Genomic DNA, 18847 nt, shown 5'->3' on the forward strand with positions numbered 1-18847 from the left:
ATTTTGTCTTATATCCTTAGCTCTTGAATAGCATAGTGACATAGATGTCTGATAAGTGCTCAGACAACTGGCTTTTCAATTTGGCTGCACACTGGACTGTCCTGGATGGTTCAGAATAATACCACTATCTAGGTCCTGCCCACAAAGATTCTGATTGAACTGATAGGAGTTGTGGCCTGGCCATTAGAGCTTTCTAAAGCCTTTAGGTGATTTTAATGTGCAGCAAAAATTAAGAAGTACTGCTCTAGAAAGTGAGTGGTAAATGTTCACAGAAGGGGGAATTCTCTGTGTTGGAACTTGGGACTTATCAGAATTGTCTTTTAATAGAAAATGTGACAATTAACTGTAATACAATGAACGGGGCTCAGCTGCAGAAAACAGAAGCTACTTTACCAAGTTTAAGCAGAAATGAATGTATCTTGAAATAGTAAATGGTTTACAGCTCACTGGGAAGGCTGGAGGAATAGATGGTAAATTGAGCTTTTAGAAACAACTTCAGGAGCCATGTTTTCAGAACTGTGCCATTCAGGGAGCTGTTAGGGAATCATGAAGTATTACCACACTGCCAATTCCCCAAACAGGCCTCCACTCCCAGGATGAGAAAGAGGACACCCTCAGGAAAGGCATATAACTAGGAAACCACTACAGAAGACCCAAGCACTTGAGGATGAGTTTGAGAAACACAGAGGTTTCTCTTTGGCAGAGTTTCTTTTTTTTTTTTTTTTTTGGCAGAGTTTCTTGAGGGGGCTCTAGGTCAATGAGAGGTAATGTGGTAGGGGCCCAATAGGAATAAAGGCAGCAAAAATGGCATATACATGAGCATGGGACATGTATAGGGATATGTGAGTAACTGGTTATAACAGGAGCAGAAGATGAAAACGGTGAATAGTAAGAAATGAAAAAAAAAAAGAGGATTGATACAAATGGTAGAAGTAGGGAATGCGTGATCCTGTTTGATCTGTAAATTTAAAACTTTGGAATTAAATGGGGTTCTAAAAGGCAGTATTGTGATGGTGCTGTAGCTCAGAGCATAGTCTCTGAAGATAGCGTCCTTGATTTGGATATTAGAGCCAACATTTACTAGCTATGTGACCTTGGGCAGCTTACTTAGCCTCTTTGTAAGGATTAATATATGTAAAGACTTAGACAGAGTAAAACACATTACTGTATTTTAAAAAACACTTGTTGAATGATGATGGTGATGATGATGACAATGGTGGCGATGAATAGTAAAGATTGAGAAAGACCTCTCAGGATGAATGCTACAAGTTGTAGGTCATATACTCCCTCCAGAACACTTTCCCCATTGCAGAAAAATGTGGGTTTTTTTTTTTTTTTTGGTTGAAGCTCACTACATGAAAGTGAAAAGAAACAAAAGTTTCCATCCTTTTGCAAGAGTCCAGGTAGGACACAGATGATGAGGACCTGAACTGAGGCAGTAGCAGAGAGGAAGATACGGAGTCTAGAGACAGTTAGGAGGTGAAATTGCTAGGACCTGGTAACCAACTGACTTTAAAGGGAGAAAAAGATCAAAATTTATATTGAAAATAAGTGGGTAAATGCTTGTGCTACCAACTGTGATGTGAAATACAGGGAGACAAGCAGACTGAGAAACAGGGTGGCTGAAGAAAAAAGAACAGGAGCATTGCACATGTACTCATCTCGGGCTCATGAGTAACATCTCTATGTTGGTGTGTGGGAATGACAGTCCCTAAAATGAGAGAAGAAAGGGACTGTGACATCAGAGTCACAGGAATCTGAGGAATCTGAATTTCAGATGCTAACTCATTACAGGGTTGAGAAGGAAAGGACATTTTTATAGCAAGGACACAAAGAGTGGCATTGCATCAGCATTGCCCCACATTGGACATGCACTTTTGGTGGAACTGTTATTGCCATTAAAGCAATCAGTGACCGCATTCAAATAAAACTCATGTGCCTAAATGTAGGTATCTATTTCTCAGTGACACTTAACGTATGAGCACACCTATGGGTGAGGCTTTATATATTTATTGGGACAGTTCCTTTGTCCATAGATGCACCAGCTGAGAAATCCCATAAAAAAATAAAAACAAGCTTCACTATTAAATGTCGAGGTGTTGAACGGTTTTTATTGATTTTAGGGGGGGATCTCTCTATTTCCTGGATCTGAATGCCTGTTTCCCTCAAAATGGATGAAAGATCTAAATGTGAGACAAGATTCCATCAAAATCCTGGAGAAGAACATAGGCAACACCCTTTTTGAACTTGGCCATAGTAACTTCTTGCAAGATACATCCACGAAGGCAAAAGAAACAAAAGCAAAAATGAACTATTGGGACTTCATCAAGATAAGAAGCTTTTGCACAACAAAGGATACAGTCAACAAAACCAAAAGACAACCTACAGAATGGGAGAAGATATTTGCAAATGACATATCAGATAAAGGGCTAGTTTCCAAGATCTATAAAGAACTTCTTAAACCCAACACCAAAGAAACAAACAATCCAATCATGAAATTGGCAAAAGACATGAAGAGAAATCTCACAGAGGAAGACATAGACATGGCCAACACGCACATGAGAAAATGCTCTGCATCGCTTGCCATCAGGGAAATACAAATCAAAACCACAATGAGATACCACCTCACACCCGTGAGAATGGGGAAAATTAACAAGGCAGGAAACCACAAATATTGGAGAGGATGCGGAGAAAACGGAATCCTCTTGCACTGTTGGTGGGAATGTGAACTGGTGCAGCCACTCTGGAAAAGTGTGTGGAGGTTCCTCAAAGAGTTAAAAATAAACCTGCCCTATGACCCAGCAATTGCACTGTTGGGGATTTACCCCAAAGATTCAGATGCAATGACATGCCGGGACACCTGCACCCCGATGTTTCTAGCAACAATGTCCACAATGGCCAAACTGTGGAAGGAGCCTCGGTGTCCATCGAAAGATGATGGATAAAGAAGCTGTGGTCTATGTATACAATGGAATATTACTCAGCCATTAGAAATGACAAATACCCACCATTTGCTTCAACGTGGATGGAACTGGAGGGTATTATGCTGAGTGAAGTAAGTCAATCGGAGAAGGACAAACATTATATGTTCTCATTCATTTGGGGAATATAAATAATACTGAAAGGGAATATAAGGGAAGGGAGAAGAAATGTGTGGGAAATATCAGAAAGGGAGACAGAACGTAAAGACTGCTAACTCTGGGGAACGAACTAGGGGTGGTAGAAGGGGAGGAGGGCGGGGGGTGGGAGTGAATGGGTGACGGGCACTGGGGGTTATTCTGTATGTTAGTAAATTGAACACCAATAAAAAATAAATTAAAAAATAAATAAATAAATAAAAATAAAAATAAAAACAACACTAACTTCTATTTCTGGTAATATAGTTAATTTTTGCATGTTGCAGTATTGCCTAACTCGTTTACTAATGTTGGCCTGTGTCTTTTTTGTTGTTGTAGGTTCATTAGAATTCTCCATGAGGACGATCATGTCGTCTTTGAATAAAGACAATTTTACTTAAGCATTTCCAACCTAGCAAGGTGGGTAGCCTTGCCTTCCTTGGGCCTGGTAGTACTGGGAAAACATTCAGTCTTTTGCAACTTAATATGATGTGACCTGAATGCTTTAGTAAATGTTTAGGAAGTTTCTGTCTTTTTTTTTTTTTTTTCTAGCTCCAGAGACCATACTCACTTTTTTTTATAATAAATTTATTTTTTATTGGTGTTCAATTTACTAACATACAGAATAACACCCAGTGCTCATCCCGTCAAGTTCCCCCTTCAGTGCCCGTCACCCATTCACTGCCCCCTGCCCTCCTCCCCTTCCACCACCCCTAGTTCGTTTCCCAGTTAGGAGTCTTCATGTTCTGTCTCCCTTTCTGATATTTCCCACACATTTTTTCTCCCTTCCCTTCTATTCCCTTTCATTATTATTTATATTCCCCAAATGAATGAGAACATATAATGTTTGTCCTTCTCCGATTGACTTACTTCACTCAGCATAATACCCTCCAGTTCCATCCACGTCGAAGCAAATGGTGGGTATTTGTCGTTTCTAAGGGCTGAGGAATATTCCACTGTATACATAGACCACAGCTTCTTTATCCATCATCTTTCGATGGACACCGAGGCTCCTTCCACAGTTTGGCCATTGTGGACATTGTTGCTAGAAACATCGGGGTGCAGGTGTCCCGGCATGTCATTGCATCTGAATCTTTGGGGTAAATCCCCAACAGTGCAATTGCTGGGTCATAGGGCAGGTTTATTTTTAACTCTTTGAGGAACCTCCACACACTTTTCCAGAGTGGCTGCACCAGTTCACATTCCCACCAACAGTGCAAGAGGATTCCGTTTTCTCCGCATCCTCTCCAATATTTGTGGTTTCCTGCCTTGTTAATTTTCCCCATTCTCACGGGTGTGAGGTGGTATCTCATTGTGGTTTTGATTTGTATTTCCCTGATGGCAAGCGATGCAGAGCATTTTCTCATGTGCGTGTTGGCCATGTCTATGTCTTCCTCTGTGAGATTTCTCTTCATGTCTTTTGCCAATTCCATGATTGGATTGTTTGTTTCTTTGGTGTTGGGTTTAAGAAGTTCTTTATAGATCTTGGAAACTAGCCCTTTATCTGATATGTCATTTGCAAATATCTTCTCCCATTCTGTAGGTTGTCTTTGAGTTTTGTTGACTGTATCCTTTGCTGTGCAAAAGCTTCTTATTCTTGATGAAGTCCCAATAGTTCATTTTTGCTTTTGTTTCTTTTGCCTTCGTAGATGTATCTTGCAAGAAGTTACTGTGGCCGAGTTCAAGAAGGGTGTTGCCTGTGTTCTCCTCTAGGATTTTGATGGAATCTTGTCTCACATTAAGATCTTTCATTAATTTTGAGTTTATCTTTGTGTATGGTGCAAGGGAGTGGTCTAGTTTCATTCTTCTGCATGTGGATGTCCAATTTTCCCGGCACCATTTATTGAAGAGACTGTCTTTCTTCCAATGGATAGTCTTTCCTCCTTTATCGAATATTAATTGACCATAAAGTTCAGGGTCCACTTCTGGGTTCTCTATTCTGTTCCATTGATCTATGTGTCTGTTTTTGTGCCAGTACCACACTGTCTTGATGACCACAGCTTTGTAGTACAACCTGAAATTTGGCATTGTGATGCCCCCAGATATGGTTTTCTTTTTTAAAATTCCCCTGGCTATTCGGGGTCTTTAAGTTTCTGTCTTCTTTGCTGAGAATTTTTATCATGATTTGGTGGTACATTTTATCATATATTTACCTTTGTTTTCCCTGTGAATTATATTGATTTAGTTTATTAAGACAAATTTGCACTCCTGCGATAAATCCCTTTTGTTGTAATGTATTATGCATTTTATATATTTCTGGATTTGACTTGCTAAAATTTTGCTAGGAATTTTTGTCTTGTTTTGGTACTGGTGTAATATGGGTTGCACAGAATGAGTTGAGAAGTTTTTCCTTTTCCTCTATTATCTAGAATAATTTGGGTAACACTAGCATTTTTTTTCTTTCTTGTATATTTGGTAGAGTTTACCAGTGAATTAATCTCATCCTGGGGTGCTGTTTTTGGATTTACTTCCAGTGCACGAGTCTTCTTTATCCTATCTTATTAGTTTGACTCACACATTTATCATTTTCTTTGTGCCTTATTTCTTTTTGTAACTCAGATTTTCTTTCTAGGATTATATTATTTTCCTTCTACTTGAAGAAAATATTTTAGAAATCCCATTTTGAGTGTCTATCTGTGTGTAATGCTCAAAAGAAAACTTGCACAAAATGCCAGCACCATAATTGCCCACTTACTAACATCTGTAGCTATATAATCTATATTTTATCTTCTTGTTATAGATGATCTTTTCATCTACCTAGTGAGGGCCAAGACTTGCTCTTGTATGCTATGCTTCACCCACTTTCACTACTCAAAAATAATGCTCCAGCCATTTTCTCCCACTACTTTACATTTTTGGTTCATTCCTATCAGCATATAAATAAGCAATTATTTCTACTGTCTTTAAATCAGTGGTCTCTTGACCCTGCATCTAAAGTTTGTATATATTGGGTTCTGCCAGAGAAGGAGAACCAGTATGCTACATACACATGCCCATAGATAGCTTTACACAAGAGGAGAATTGACTTATGCAATTGTGGAGACTAGGCGAGTACTCTCTGTGAGACTGTCTCTGTGTCTAATTGTGTGAAAGCCTGAAGTGCACAGGCAGGCAGTCACCATAGGAAGATCATGAGCAGGCAGGAGCTCTGTAAAAACAGATTGAAACTTGGGTCTATTCTTGTTGTCTCTGATCTTGATGATAAGGGTATCCTTCAGAAACCAGGACTCTCCTTCATTTAGATGAAAACAAGGATCTCATCCCAGGAGATGGAGAAACTGAAGGAGGCTCCAGGGGCAAAGAGAGATTAATTGAAGGCCCAGCTGCTGTTTCACACCAGTGAAGTGACTCACTAAATCAGCAATGACAAGGTATTGTCAAAGCTCCACAATATAGAAATACTTTATAATTTCCCTTCCTCCTGTTGTCTGTAGTCTTTGCAACCCAGGAAAGTTAGGAGGCATTCATTTTTTTCTGCTTTTTTCCTACCCCAAAACTAGAGGAACTCCCTAGAAGGGAGAGGGAGAGTAGATATTGAAGATCCAGACCATGTTTTACTACCATGTTAGAGCCTAGGATCATAAATCTCACCTACATTGGGAGGAAGAAAGAAAAGTTTTGGATTGGATTGAGATGAAAGATGAAATGAAAAGGACACATCTTAAATGCAATAATGAGACTGGATAAGTAGCTGAAAGTAGCTGCAAAGTGATAGGATCCTGCCAAGGTGTTGCTGAGGAAAGCCTGACTCCACAGCGGAGGTTGATGAGGGATTTAAGTAGGACATGACTAAAGGCATAAAGACCAAAGCAAGAAGCTTCTTCAGAAAATCAGTCCAAGGATGATAAGGCCCTAATTATTCTTATAAATTTGTTAGTTGGAAATGATGACACTGGCTGGAATAAAAAAGGAAGAGGAATGTGAATATAAATGGACATTGTGGTATGGAATTGATGAAGAGATTGTCCACAGTCACAGGGTTGGGACTCCGAGTCAGAACACCCGCCTTCTATTCTCCAGTTCCATCATTTCCATGGACAAGGCATTTAACCTTATTGAACCGCAGCTTCCCTCTGTAAGGAGTAGGTCATATCTGTGACGTTCACATTAAAGGCTTTGGTAGAGCCCAAACAAGATGACTTATGAGAAAACATCTGGAAAACTTAAAAAAAAAAAGTAAGATTGTATTGTTAAACAAACCAATAAGATTAACTTGATTTTGTATTTGAAACCATCAAAGCATTTTCTTTTTTTCAAGCTGGTGAGGTTAGATGGTCAGGCAAACAGGCAAAGAAAACAGGTAGGATGGGAGAAGTGCATTCGCCCATCATTTTGGTCAGTGTGGAGAGACAGGCAGGAAGGAAAGCGCCCCTCATCTGATTGCCTGAGAGCTCAAATGCACATCTTTCATCCTCCTGGCAGATGGATCGCATATCCCCCAACCCGCATAGTCTCATTTACACGCAGTTTCCCAGATAAGGATGCTGCTGCTGCTCACTTGCGAAAAGATTTCCAAAGCCACTAATAAAAAGGTAACTCGCTATGTGCTACAAGAGATGACAAGCGCACCTTGGGATGAATGATGGGTAAAGAATTGTCATTTCTCTTCTCAAAATCAGGCTATCACCGGCTCATGTGGCTTGGCACCTGTGGCTTGTTAGCAATTACATGTGGAAGCCGACCCATTCAAAGTTGCCCCTGTAGAGCAGTTTTAGGGCTGTTGCCTTCCGTCTGTCTTTACATGGTTTCAGGGCACTACAATATGAATTTGAGCAGAAGCTTTGAAATCAGTTTTTTTTTCTCTTTTTAATATTTTCTCCCATTTCGTTTGTAAGTGTGATTTTATTTGCTTTGAATCTAGGATTCAGGGAGGAATGGAAATAGCCGTCTCTTTGGATTCATGATTATTTTAGTTATACTTGGACTTAGTTTTCTAATAAGTTATTTGATAATTGATTCATGGTAGAAATGGTAGCTGTACTTCAAAAATGTTTCAAAGTTTCTTGCACCACAGCAGTGCCTTGTTTTTGGTAAATGAGGCTAATAACAGTAACAAAAACATTTATTTTTTACTTAAAATGTAATAGACACTGTTCCAAGTACTTTACATGAATTACTTAATTTCATCCTCTTTACAATGCTATGGTTATCCTCATTTTACATATGAAAAAACGGAGGTCTACAGATGTTGACTAATTTACTTACTTGAAATATATATATAATATACACATACTTATATTTTATAAAAATGCAGTTACATGAACTGCCAAATTATTCTCCCTAAAACACAAGACTGATTCTTGTAATTCCTTAGCTCAGAAATATTTAATATCCTTGTCTATCAAATTAAGTATAAATGCCCTATCTTGACATCACAGATCTCTTGAATTGTGATCCTAATTTCCTTCTCTAGCCCTATTTCTAAGCAATTTCCTAACTCAATGGTCCTTAAGCAAGAGAGATTTTGCTCCCCACCTCCACCGGGGGATATTTGGCAATGTCCGGAGATATTTTTGGCTGTCACAACTTGGGAGATACTACTAGCATTTAGTAGGTAGAAGCCAATGATCCTGTTAAATATCCTGAAACGCATAGTGCAATTCCTTCCCACAACAAAGAATTATCTGGCTCAAACTATCAATAGTACCACAGTTGAGAAACACTGCCCTAACCTATTTTCCAGCCAAACTGAACAACTTCAACTTCCTTAAAGAGTCTCTGTGTGTTTCATTTTTGTAGCTTGCTTTCACTTATTTCTTCCAGGCTCCATTATGTTAAGACATGATCCCTGATCTCCTACTGACCAGCTTCCTGGCTTCCCATCCTTATCCCTCTCCAATATAAAAACCTGCCTGCTCTTCAGACCACTCTCAAATGCCAATTTCCTTGATAAGTTAAATCTTTGCTCTTCCATATTAGTTCGTAAAGATAAGATATAATATGAGAACCTTGATGTTAAACAAAACTTGATAAAAAACTTATCCCTATGTGATGAACTTAATATGAATATTTAAATGCCAATTTTCACTGTGGAAGTGTCTAAAAACCTTCTCAAACTTCGCACATTTCAGCATTGTGAAACAGCTTAGTTTTATTCCCAATAAAGTTGTTTGTTTTTGTTTTTGTTTTTTTAAGTCAATTTTGGAAGTAAAAACAGTAGGTCACTGATGTTCCAGTGAGCATACTACAGCATCTGTAAAAAGGCTGACACCCATGTTTCATTTCAGCAATAAAAAATTTAAAAATCAATTCAATAAGAATTTATTGAGTGCCACTATGAGTCAGACTCTGTTAGATGCTGGAATTCAAAATAAACACTTCATGTTCTTTCCTACAATGAAGTCAAGTAAACATCTCTAACACTTCAAAATGTTTTATTATAGGAGTAGAGGAATCATTTCTCTGGGTAAGCATCCTGATGGCCAGGTAAATGCAGAGGTGACAGTCGGCATAAGTTAGGAAGAGTGCTTCTTCTGAGTACTGTATAAGAAACTTAAGGAGAGGAAAGAAGGAATGCATGAATAATTGAGGGCCTTAATAACACTGTAGAGAAATGTGGCCTACCTCACACCCCAAAGGAAGAGGGAAACCTCCCCTGGACTCTTTAGAAGACCTTGACACAGATGTGCTTAAAGATTACGAACTAAAGCAGAGATACCTGAGGTGAATTAGGAAAGCAAAACCAAAAGAGAGATGATTCCACATTTACTACTGATGATGGAGCATCCAGCAGCATTGGCATGTTTTCATTGAATGTGTTACCCTGCACATTAGCAGCCCTGCTACCATGGCCTTCTTTCCCTTGGGGACATGGATTGTGTGTCGTTGTCAACCGGGGTGTAAGGGTAACATACGCACTCATCGAGCCAGTCATTTTAGTGTCTGAAACTATTTTGCCATGTTCCCCATGTTACCATAGGCTGGTTCATCAGTATCAGAAATAAGCATTACAAAGCAATGTTAAAAGAACTCATTATTTGTGTAAAATCCAGCAAAGATCACCAGCATCTCCGTAGTGTTCTTAACCAAGAGAATACTGTGCTCTCAGACAATGGCACCTGTAGTAGCATCTTTTCTTGATTTCATAGATTTCCTGGAAAATGAATCATGAAAGTGGCTCCTAACACTCAAGGACTTAGATATCTATATCTATATATATATATAAAAACTTCATGTATGGAATGAGGACATGTTCTGCTAAATTTTTAAAAACAGTTCATGGGGCTCCCTATAGTCAGAATGCGTTTCGTGCTGAGATCTTTCTTTTTTTCTCTCCTTCTTGAATAGGTTTAGAGCTGGCAAACCAGATAATGAGAACACTTTAACATGCACAATGAGGCGGAAGTTAATATCTCTGGCTGACATTATTTCCTACCAAGCTGAATATGGCAGAAATGAAAAATAATGTCTGCTACTTCTGGATCGGTTTCATCAGGGAAGAAAAATATTATAGGTGACAAAATCAAATTTTCTCAGTAAATTTTTAAAAATTCATTTCATCATAGAATTATGCCCATTCTAACTTTGAATACTTGGGAAAGACTTACGGCGCTGCCTGTGGTTTGGTGTGCAATGTCCAGCAAAGCCATTTTCTGTTCCTAGTATGCTACTTGCTTGGTAAGCCTCATGGTAAGGTCATCTGACATTCTGTAAGTCAGTTCTCTTTAAGCCTAAAGCTTTGAAAATAGAACTTATCATAAAACACAGGGCCCCTTTCTGCACTGCCTGGTCTCAGTGAGATTCCGTAAATAAAACATCGGTGGACTAAAACACAGGTAGACAGATCTTTGGAAATGGTCAGGAAGAGCTGGGGATAAGCAAAGAATTGCTTGTGGGGAACATACCAGGACACATCACCCCACCTTGTCCTCAGGATAACTGCAGATTCAGGTAAGCAAATGATCTCACAGAGGAGCTCTTGTGATGAAGACTTTCCACATGGCTCCTGCTGTAGCCCTGAGATAAAAAGTTTACCCAAAACAAAGCAAATGCAGACATAAACGACTGATAGGATACATGGCGTGCATGAAGGCAACTATGGCTAACCAAGGCCTCATTTCACTTAAGATAGCAGGAGAAGAGGTACGACGGCAGCATTCCTGATCCACGGAAACTCTAGGTTCTGACTAGTCAGAGCTTAGACACAGTGTCTGAAAGTCTCATTTAAGTCTGAATGTAGCTCCCTTCTGCTCAGTTAGCAATGTTCTTTCCTAAACATCATCCAGTCTGAAACTTAATTCTTGTGAGTCAAAATATTTTCTCCAGCTTTGCTCAGGTCCTTTTTGGAAAATGGTGACTTAGGTGGAATTTTATTTTCAGCAGATGCTGTGATTTTAAAACCCTGTAACCTTGTGCACCACCTTATCTGTGAAACGATTATAATAATATACCTGCTTCTTGGAATTGTGAGAATTAAAATGAGTTAAGGTATGTAAAATACTCGGGTAGTGTCTGGCATATAGGATGTGATCGATAAATGTGAGCACAAACTGGGCCAAGATAAAAATATGCAAACTCACCAGTAAATCCGGAAACCCAGTGAAAGCCATTTGAGGTTTGTTTCCACACACAAAAGGGAGAAGTAGGTAAAATACCTTTCTCTAAGGTCTATTGCTTTGTTTCTTTTAGATTTAGCTTTATAGGCATCACAGCTTATTGGTTAAAGCTTCTTTTCATGGTAGACCACATGGTCTAACACAGAAATGGTGGGTGGAAACTTGTTTCTTTGTCTCTATGAGTTCTTCCTTTTCTTGTTCATTTATTGTCAGCTAGTGAGGTGAAATGAAGGTCATGGTGCCTTCATCTCATGATCTGGGCAGTACTTTGACCCTGTGATTCCAAGAAGTTTCTTGTTCCCATGATTCCACTCCACCAGGAGGCAAGTGTAAATCATAAGCTTGGACAGCCCCCTAAAGGGGTGGCTTTCCCCGGGTGTTAATGACACTAGAATAGATCTTAACACAGACAACCTTCCACCCTTCCTCGGCTTCCTTCTAAGTCAGAGAATGAGAGATTTTTCTCTTATATTACTTTCCACTGATTGTTCCAGAAATGGCCTGGTGAACATTTACCTAAAATTGGAAATTAGGGTTAATGTAGAAATCTGTGAGTTCCTTGGGGCCCAAATACAGGGGGTGAGGGGATGTGTGTGGGGGGTAAATCTGATTTAAATTTGAATTTCCTGCAAATGTCACTCCTGTAAATCCAGGTGGCTTTCTGACTGGCCAGACCTGCCCTTATGGGAGAGAGGAGTCAGCAATCCCTATTAAGTATCTCATTTTCACGGAGAATTTTTTTTTTTTTGTTTAGTTGAGCTCTATAACTCATTTCCAAAAGCACCCAAATAGTTTAAATTTTTATAAGTTTGCATGCACCGATCACTTCCCTTGAATAGCTAAGTAAGGAAGGCAGGGAGGGCTGAAGGGAAGTTTTCCTGTGAACATGGTGTTTGTGACTGGATTAACATTTCCCTGCTAGAATTGCACGTCCTCTTAGCTCTCAGAGGGTCCCAATTAGGCCTGACACATTGCCATCACAGCACACATACTCCCTGTAACAACCGAATTAAGCTCAGTTGGTGCTGGGAGAGTTTTAAAGGAGGTTTTCCAACCAGTGTGGGTGGACAGATTCCCATTTCCTCACCCCCACTCCTTCCCCCAGCCCACTGCAAATTCCCATTATAACACCCTGTCTCGGAATATGCTAGCTCTCGACTCAGTGGGCGTTTGTCAACAATTTTATAAACCTGAAACACAGAAAACCATCCTGCTGACACGGGACGGGAAGAATCACACAGAAACACCACAGACTTTGGGAAGCAAGTCGGAAGTTTTGAGAAAATAGCCTCTTGAAAACCTCAAGTTTTAATGTGTGCAAATGAAATTTAAACAGTTCCTATATGAGCAGCACTCCAAATAGGAGGCTGAAAAGACTTTAAAGAGTCCAATTCACAATGCCGTTGTGTTGCCTAAAAGATATTAAAAATACGTTTGTTTAACTGATTTTCCTGTTTGAGTCAATTTGTTATTTTGACATTGGGGACATGCACAGAGGTTCGTACAAACCCACAGAACAATCCATTCTCCATCATAGATCCTTCACAAACCAAGACAACTCATCTGTTCATCCATTTCTCTTCAAAAATCTTGTACTGAACTCTTATTAAATGCCAGACTGCTGTGGTTCTTGGGGATGCATGTTTGAATAAGTTCTTGGCGTGATTATCTTTAAATGCAGGGGAGACAGACAATAAAAAGGTAAACAAGAAAATAGCAGGTGGTAGGGACACCTGGGTGGCGCAGCGGTTGAGCATCTGCCTTTGGCTCAAGGCGTGATCCTGCGGTCCTGGGATCAAGTCCCACATCAGGCTCCCTGCAGGGAACCTGCCTCTCCCTCTGCCTACACCTCTGGCCCTCTCTCTCTGTCTCTCCTGCCACCTCCCCCCCTCAAAAAGCAGATGATGATATGTGTCAAAAGATAAAAATCATCAGAGTGACACCCTTTAGAGCACCTGGAGACGTAAGCTGAGGTCTTCATGATAAGAAGGAGCATGCTTTTTGAGCATCTGTGTTTCAGGTAGAGAGAACAGCTAGTACAAAGGCCCCGTGGTGGCAACAAGTCTGACACATTCAAGGACTAGAAGATGGTAAGTGTAACATGAGCACAGTGGGTACGGTAGGTAGTAAAGGATTAGAGGGTCAGGCAGGTGCCACGGGAGGCAGGGCCTTTCTTTGTAGGCCAGGTGACGAGGTTGGATTATACTTTAAATGCTACAGGAAACCATCAAATGGTTTTAAGCAAGCGGATGACATGATCTGATCCATATTTTTTAAAAGATTACTGTCCTTTCTGTGGAGTATAGAATGCAAGAAGCAAGAGTAAGAGCATGAAGACCAGGGAGGTGGCTGCTGCAGGAGTTTATGTGAGAGATGATAACGTTTGAACTAAGGCAGAAGCAGTAGAAATGGAAAGAAATCTTTAAAATCACAACACCTTTGTGGAGGCACGAATCTCCTACCTCACAATCCACTGCCTCTCCACTCCTCGGAATCCCACACACGCGGCGGCCACTCATCGATTCTACCGCTTAATGACAGTTTATCGCAGCTTACTGTGTGCCCGACGCAGAGCAACGTAGTAAGGACACGCTGCACATAGATGTCAGCTCAGTTTCCAACAGATCATTTCCCTTCTTCATGAAGACCAAGCCACCTAAACGGATATTTTAAAATGTAACTGCAGCAACAGATATTTTATAAGCATTCAAATTAATTGTTATCAACATGTTTGTAGGCAGTGGCCCCACCAGGACTGATTTTGCAGGAACTGGAATCCTAGGAAACCAGTTCTGAATGAGGTAATATTTTATACTGAAGTCTCGCATAGGGGAGGCATTAAGAAAAGTGTCGGGGATTAACACTTGCAGCCAAGAAAATGCACTCATTAGTTTAATTTTTCTGCTTGAAGCATATCTTTATTCCACAGAATTCTATTGGCTGATTTCATCTCACTCATGTCCTTTCACCCATCTTCATGGCCAATTAGGGGACTAGCTAGGAGAGCCTCCCCAGGTATTTGCTGGGAGGAGAATCATTCCTATGTTCTATTCACCTGACTTGCTGTGCTGGCAAGGATGAAGGAGACGTGTAAATACCTGGTTTTGTAGGCTTGAACTTTAACAGGTGCCACCACCAGAACCTTAATATATGTCGCCACCATTTCTCTGCCCCATTTTCTTAGGTGGCTCTTTTCAGTACCTAACCGCTGCCGCATAACTCGAAGTTGAAGAGCTAATCCTGCAATCCTAACACTGAATTTGGACATTCTAAATGAGAATCAGACTGCTTCCCAAACAAAAACACACATTAGCATTAGAATTGTTTTAAAAATTCCAAATCCGTCACAGTTTAAAGACCTTCCCAGATATACAGATAGATACAGATATAAATATATATGGTCTCAAATTTCTTTGTCAGTTCTTTGAAGAAATAGCAATGACCATTTCCACTCCATTTAATGAAATGATCTTTTTCTATTACACTTTCTTTCATGTATTTTACCAAAAAATCCTTTCTACTATCTTGTGCTTTCATCACTTATGATATGATTCATTCTTGACTCACAATGATCCAACTTCTTGTGATTCTAATGGGCAAAATTTTGGAAATTATACCTATGCTCTTTACCGATAGCACGTAGTGAAGAGAGCAAACTCTCTGCACTACTTGGCCAGGGCCCAACTCCCTTATCTGCTGACCTGACTCATCAGTCAGGTTTGCCCAGGAAAAGCCCCAGCCCACCAGTCCTCAGTTGCTTCCTGAGGCTTCCCTGGGAATCCATTGGATACCTGTGTATCACTGGTTCTTTTCTTGCTACCCTAACCTGTTAAAGAATGTTATTTATAATTCACTATTTACAGAAACGTGAATAGGACATTTGATGCTATGTGAGGTAAACACATCTTACCAGAAACTGATTAACTACTATACTCATGGCCAGCTCTGTTAAAAAGTTACGCACCAGGTTCTGGATCAGGAAAGTAGCCCCCTCTTACTGCGAGTCCCAAATGAACTCAGCCAGCTGAACAACTAAAAGTCATAATGTGAAACATGATGAAATATTAAGACAACAAATACAAATTAATTTAGTCTGAATGAGATATATTTTATATTAAAATGTCATATGAGGAAGGCTCTCAAAATATGGGGGATTAAAAATTTTAGTCAAGAGAATTCTATTAATTAATTTAATTTCTTTTCCTGTGCATTTGAAAAAAGATCACTGCCATCAAATTTCAATCGTGAAACCTCATGGTCCAGCTTATGGAGCAGGGTCTAAAAACCATTGCCCTATCATAATATTGTTCACAGGCAAAACGCAAGTTTATTTAAATCATTCATATTTAGGGGCTGTTACCCAGCCACAATGCTGAGAGTTGCTTGTACTAAAATGTCCTTAGCAAGGGAGTTGCACATTTAGGTAAAGAGTTTTGAAGAAATCAGCTTTACTAGGTACATTGTGCTTCATTTTACTGATTTCAAATATATTGAGGAATTGGACTTACATTCTCAGTAGTGTCTGTTAACCTTGAAGTTTTGTGATTTTACATTAAATGGCTTAGGTTACTGGATTACCTGGTAATTTGAAAAATGTTTCACATTTTGATCAGCTGAAGGTTCAAGGGCTGTTTGCAATCCCATTTCCATAAGCAACCTGAGGGTCCGACTCCTTGGAAAAGTGTGTCTCTCAGAAATCTCTTAAGGCCTCATAATAAGAATAGATTAGGTAGCAGTCAGTGAAAAACCTCTACATGCTAGAATCCTAAGAAAACCTTTCAGGAAAGGTCTTTTTCATCTTTTGATAATTGCAAAGCAGGTAGGCCATTACTGGAGGCAAAAACACCCTCTGCAGACTCTTTTTCAGCCAGGACAATATGGAAACTGATGTCAGGGATCAAAATATTTGCAGAAAATTGACTTTCTGTAGACTTTAAATTTGTAGACTTTACAATTGGTATTTAAAATGTAAGTGCAATAACAGATATTTTATAACCATTCAAACTAATTGTTATCAACATGTTTGTAAGCAGTGCCCCTGCCAGGCCTGATCTCAGGTGTACCCGGATCCTTAACCATTGCTGTGGGAAGAACTTGAGGGAGACTCGGGTTTGGATTTGGGGGCTGTGCCAGTTGACAAGCTGTGCAGAATAGAAGCTTGGGCAGGTTACTTAAATTTTTTTTAGCTCTCGCAATTGTAAACTGGAGATGATGATACGGGGTAATAGTATGGGAGGAAACACCTATCACTATGATCAGTGTGTTTCCTTTCTCCTCCCTACGATCCCCGTCACTTTCTCCCACCGGTGGCAGCATCTATGAGTAAACACAAGGCACTGGGTTCCTCCAAAGGAATTTGCACTCTTACCATTCCTTCCACATTCCTGCTTGCTCTTGTAATGTGTTTGACACATTACAGTTAATAAAATTCTGAATTAATGTTCTGTTTTATATGCAAGACATGGTGCTTCCCTCATTCTTCATAATCTTGATTTTTTAAAAAGATTTTTATTTATTTCTTTGAGACAGAGAGAGAGAGAGAGCACAAGCAGGGAGGAGGAGCAGAGGGAGAGAAAGAAGCAGTCTTCCCACAGAGCAAGGAGCCTGATGTGGGGTTCCATGAAGGGCTCGAGATCTCAGGGCCCCTGGATCATGACCTGAGAGGAAGGCTGATGCTTAACTGACTGAGCCACCCAAGTGCCCCATAATATTCAAGACATGGTCATACTGGAATGATTGCTTATCTCCTTCCAAGGAATTCAGCACTCTGTCTATTTTAAGATCTGTATAACATTCCTTAAAGATGAATTTATGGGCAGAAGCACTAACCAAAGGAAGAATCACTGAAGAGTTGCAAAGCTGGTTTCCTGTGTCCATAGCCCCTCTTCATCCCATCCATGGCCACACTCAGTATGGTTGCATTCCTTCCCTCGTCCTCTGCCCATCTTGACCAGACATTTTATACTATCATTTTTCCCTGAGGTACAGTGTGGGATAAAAAGCTTTGTCTCCACTAAAATAATTTCAGGGGGTGGAGGAGAACAGATTTGGGGGTATCAGGCTCAGTGCTTCCCTCCTCCCCCAGAGCTCAAGTGTGTGGCCAGGATTTCTATTCACCTGCCCCAGGCAGGACCCTCTCCATCCTGCCTTTTCATACTGTAAAATGGTTACATAGTTCCGAGTGGGGCAGCTTCTTCATTCTTTCATTATGAATGCTTCATAGACTGATTAATTCTCAACGCATCCACTTCAGGTGACAAATCCTGCCCTCCATTATTTTCCAACCATCCTTTAAAAAGAATGGTGCCAGACCTACCTTGAACTTTGGTTATGAGGAAAATTAAAACTTCTGATTTCATATGTATGTTTGATTTTCCTTGAAATATATTTTCAATTTGATAAACTGTGTAAGGCTTCATTTATATCACTTTGATTTTTTTCACAAAGAAAAAATATATGTAATATAATATAGCTATATATAGAGAGAGACAGCACATACTTTACCTTTGTCCCCTCAATGCACACATAAAAGTATTTGTAATCTCAGTAGCATTGGATATAATGAGTAAGAGCAGCTCTGTGCCTGCTGCTTGTCATTTTCTTTGTAACGTCAATCATTTTTGCCTTTATTTATAAATTTGGGTTAATGTTTGCGATTAATGAGCAACTGAAGTGTTTCACTTAAAACCAGTAGGCTGTGGAAGTAGATGAATTAAATAATACTATGTAACCTCTTCGTGTTTCTGAATGATTTATGATTGATGTATAAATAGTGTCAGAACATTTTAGTTTAAATCTAGAAGTATATTTCTGTGATGAATGCCTTGAAATAAGAAAAGTGCTTGGGTGGTCATGTCTCATTCTAATATGTTAATTACATGTATAAAATATGAATCAGGAGAAGAAATTATTTTAGGGGTAATCAGGAAAAACAATGCATCAAAAAAGACGGCATTTGAAAGACTATTATGGAGTTCTCGGGAAGCAAATGTTAAAATTATCATTATTGTTACTATTATCACTATTCAGTTATGAACATTTCAACTATGGTACACCATGCTATTACCCGAAATATATTCAGGTCAGCGATTCCCACATGTTAGTAAAAAAACACCTTTGTGTTCATATGTATTAGGAAGCCAAATAAGAACGGGATCCGGCACTTTGTCTCAATAT

The 18847-nt window shown here is 39.6% G+C and overlaps 1 long non-coding RNA gene across 1 annotated transcript in view; it reads right to left on the reverse strand.

Annotated features, from left to right (window-relative positions):
- LOC144282506 (uncharacterized) overlaps positions 1-18847 on the reverse strand; it is a 60028-nt gene that overhangs the window by 39939 nt on the left and 1242 nt on the right. The window contains exon 2 of the long non-coding RNA XR_013350959.1: positions 14134-14327. This is a non-coding gene — a long non-coding RNA (uncharacterized LOC144282506). The remainder of the gene's footprint in view (positions 1-14133; positions 14328-18847) is intronic.

Source organism: Canis aureus, chromosome 13 (genome assembly GCF_053574225.1).
Source record: "Canis aureus isolate CA01 chromosome 13, VMU_Caureus_v.1.0, whole genome shotgun sequence".
Lineage (NCBI taxonomy): Eukaryota > Metazoa > Chordata > Mammalia > Carnivora > Canidae > Canis > Canis aureus.